We start from the raw sequence: 4606 nt of genomic DNA on the forward strand, positions 1-4606 counted from the left end.
GTACCACTTATAATTTGTGTTCTTCCATTGATTTTTTCCTTCAAAAATTATTCAAGAAAAGAGTGCAATCAACAAAAAGTTTTGGAGTGAAAAAAATACATGAATTAGAATTGTACCAATTTTGTGATATGGTCTTCACACTCATCTAATTCATTGTTTACTTCCATATCCTTTTCTTGATAGCATTGGACAAACTCTTCATCTTGCATGTAGTTTCTATATGCCTGCGCATTAAGCAATTGAATTTGGATATCTCACACACACATACACACACACGCACACACACAAAACTAGCTAAATTTACCTCAATTATTTCAATTGATATCTTTGTGTGTGTGTGTGTGTGTGTGTGTGTGTGTGTGTGTGTGTGTGTGAGAGAGAGAGAGAGAGAGAGAGAGAGAGAGAGAGAGAGAGAGAGAGAGGAGTAAACCACACATACCTCATAAGCATCACTTTGTAAATCATGATTTTCCCATGGCATCTTAGGAATGTATGCTTCCGTCTCTCTCTAAACACATAATAACAAATTTTATCATGATAGGTCATACATTATTGTTATTTTAAGATAGAAGTGCTTACATGAGTAGCTTGTGGTTGCTCTTCTTCTTCTTCAATAGATATACAAGTGGTTTCTTGTGCACAAGCATCCTTTAGCTATTCAATAACAACAAAAGCATTGCTTTCTTCATCATTAGTTTTCATATAAATTTCCAATACCTTAGAGGATTACTCACAAGTTTTGTGAGTGAACCATATTCTCCTAGCTCACTTTCTCCTTGTAGTTCACTTTCGCCTCCATCATTCTCATGAAATTCTTGGTTATCATCATCATCATCTTTTTCTTTTTCTATCTAATCTCATAAAAACATTTCAATTATACTTTGACATAATAGAAGTTCATTACTTAGAGAAATCCTACAAAATGACACATACCATTGGGGCGCTAGAAGATAATTCGTTGTTTGGTTTCTTTTTTCTCCATTTTCATTTCGCAGCAAGAGACTTGATGGCCCATGTATAAACATCCTCTTCTTTCCAATGATAATTTTGTCCAGCTACTATTACAGGCTTAAGCTCACCTTTATTTTTTCTTATTACATCCAACATGGTATTCTTTCCCTCCATGTTATTCTAAGGTCTCCAAATGGCTTGTGTTTGGCAAACCATCCTCTAACAAACCCATAGTTTGAATAAAGAACTCTATGTTGGTTATTACCCTCTTCTAAGAGGAAATCCCTACCATAGAGTTTATTGGGTTCTCTAAGCTTAGGAGGTGGAGGCCTAAACACCTGTTCATATATGATTGGGTCATATTTCTCGTTGCTAGTAGTGTCAACACCTATAGAAATGCTAGATGGAGAAGAAACAACTCTCTTATTTCCAAGATGACTGGCCCTCCAAGAATCTAAAAATTTGAGGGCCTCTTCATTAGAGAAAGACAGTAGTTTCTCCACAAAGGACGTCGACGATGCTCTCTCTCTCTCTCTCTCTCTCTCTCTCTTGCGCGTGTTCGTGCAAGTGATGCTAAGCACTCTATTTTTGGGTGGCGGGAGGCTCACTTTTCTTTCTTGGAGTTTCTCGTTTAGCTCCAGATATTGAACTCCACTCATTTATGCCTTAACACTAGGTTGGTAATGGGACACTTTTATGTCCTGTGAAGTGACCATTTTGCTTGAATTATGTCAAGAGTTTCAAAATGGATTTTGAGGTGCTATCTGTCTAGAAAGTTGTCTCATGAGCTGAAAAAAACTTGACATTTTTTTGGAATATCAATTCCATCTTTAACATTGTCCTTGCACAACATTTCACAACCTAAACTGTGTGAAATAACGGGTCCTGTTTTTGTCTTTTTTCAACTTTTTGCAACTATACCACTCTAGAATTCATGTTTGTGAGGTCTATAATGCTAGAGAACTATCTTTAGTAGTCCTCAACATGTCCTGATGCTTCTAGGGAGAAATAAATATTAAAGTTGTAAGTTATGACCAAATTACAAAAATTGTCAAATCCTGTTTTTTAGCCAATTTTAGCTCTTCTATGAATTTTTTGGTGGATTTCATGATATCCAAATTCATTTCTGATTTTCTATGTCGCATATTGTAACATAAAGCTAACATTCCTTGAGTTTTAGGGCACCTAATACTCTATTTTGCATAGTACACAACGATGGTTGATTTTTTCAATTATGGAAGAAAACGAAACATTCTAGTATATCAAGTATAGCTTTTTCAATATTGTTAGTTTCTTGTGACAACTACATGAATTTTGTAGGTAGTAACCATATCTAGTCATAAGGATCAAATTTGGCTAGATATTGAATAGTTTCTATGGGATTCTACAACTCATAATGTTCAACCCAGTTTTTTCATGTCTGCTGTATTTAACACTTCATCTTTGTCCCCAAGATTCATCTTGGTAAGAGATGTATTATTCTTTTGACATGCTCCATGGATCCTTATGAACATAAAGGACAATAGGGAACTAAGAAAACATGCACATATTATTTGTATTGAGCGTGGCTATAGAAACTTTGATGATAAGTTTGCAGAATGGTAAAAATTCAACTTTTTTGTACCTATTTATTTTGGCAAAACAAAAAATAGTGAGTGAGAAGCAATCATATGTTCTGATCACCAACCCATTGAAGTTAACTAGGGAATTTATCTCAAGCCCTACAAAAATCCCTAATCTTATTTTTATGCAACAAAACGTAAGAAATGACCGTTTTGATGAAAATTCACTGGTCCATCAACTTTGAAGGCTTGGTGTGACCAAAAGATGAGAAATTTTACAAGTTTCTTATTTTTTCCATGTTTAGTAGGCCTTGAACTATAACCTCATGAAAGGATTTTACAAAATGAGTGGATCTACTATGGTTTTGGAGGTTTTTTTCAAAACCCTGAAAGGACACTTTTATGTCCTGTTAGGTTACCAACCTAGTGTTAAGCCTATGTCACACTAGGACACCCGCCATAAGTGACATGGCAAAAATGGATCTTGTAAGGAGATAAAGACCTTATCGTTCACAATATGCCTTGTTGATTGGAGTTTTTTGTTAATGTCACACTCAAGCTCGTCCAACTATTTGCAATTGCCTTGGGCTCGAAGTGTATCTCGAGGGATGAGGTATGAGCAACATGTTTCTCCGACAACTCCTAACTAAAAATCTCATTGTGAATTCTTTCACCCATGTGAAGGTCTTCAGCAGAAGGCCATAGGACTTCACGGTGCAAGTTTATGTGATTGCATTTGGAGAAATTCCCTCTCTTTTCATCTGGATAAGATAGCCTAGAGCTTCATTTCCCACAACATAAGCATTACCATGCTCAACGTGTTTCTCCAACAATCCCTGAAGGTGCTAGCATTGGTGATTGCATCTGGAGAAAGGTCTTCCTTTGCATTTGGATAAAGCAACCCAGAGCTACCTTGCCATAGACATGTTGGGCATATCCAGCCATCATTGTGGTCTAAGCGAAGGCATTTTGGATAGAAAGCTCATCCGAACCTTTCGAGCTTTCATGAGGGTACCACATTACACACAAGAAGCCTATCAAGAAGTTATCGTGCTTTCAGGAGTCTCCTTAAATATTCATCTTTCTAAAGCAACCCATTCTTGTGAAGGTTGTTTATCAGCCCCATGCACAAACAATTTTGAACTAATCACTATTGTTCCCTAGTTGTTTGTGTGCACACGTACAACCATGCTAATCTTGATATGTCATGCACATGAGAAACCACGGTTGTGAAGAATGTTGAAGTGTGGTGAGGAGAATCTCTCCAAAAATGTGAGCAGAAACTATGTTGAAGTGTGGTGAGGAGAAAGTGTCAAAAACTCGTTTGCATGTGCACATGAGCAAGGTCCAGGTCGCTCACCATAACAATACCAAATCGCAATCATCTTATCGAAATAGGAGAGGCCTTGGGTAGTGAAATCGCAAACACGAAAAGTCCTCATAGTTAAACTCCATACAAGAAATCCATCAAGAACTCCTTGTGTTTTCATGAGGGTATCACATTTGATACACAAACAACAATGTGTTCCCTAAGTATGCATCCATCAGGATACCACCCATCAACAGCTGTTGAAATACGAGGAGCATGATTTGACAAATCTCCCACCAGGAACATATCAATTAAAGCACCACCAAGTACAACATCTTTCTCTAACAGATTGTGACCAGCAATCACATGGTGCATTCTCTCACCCATGTCAACATCTTGCGTAAGGCCATATGCCTTTAAGGTGCCATTGTAGGTGACTCCGCTTGGAGACAGGCCTTCCCTTTGTGGTGCAAACAAAACAATGCTTCCTTGCCACAGCCATGTTGACAATACCCTGCAATCAACAGATTCCAAGTGAAGCCATTCCAAAGAAGAAGTGCCCCACTAAACTAGATATAATCAAATCCTTTCCAAATTATGGTACTTGATCCACCATACTTCAAAGAAAATAGAGTGCAACATATGAGACACATTAAAACAATAAACCAGTGTAACATATGAGACCCATTTGGGAACAATAAATCCCCAAGTTTTTTACAAGAAACAAAAGAAATTCTTCAACAAAACAAGGGAAGTATAAAAGCACACCACCACTACGTTGCAA

This window comes from Adiantum capillus-veneris, chromosome 18 (genome assembly GCF_014529385.1).
Source record: "Adiantum capillus-veneris isolate H3 chromosome 18, ASM1452938v2, whole genome shotgun sequence".
NCBI lineage: Eukaryota > Viridiplantae > Streptophyta > Polypodiopsida > Polypodiales > Pteridaceae > Adiantum > Adiantum capillus-veneris.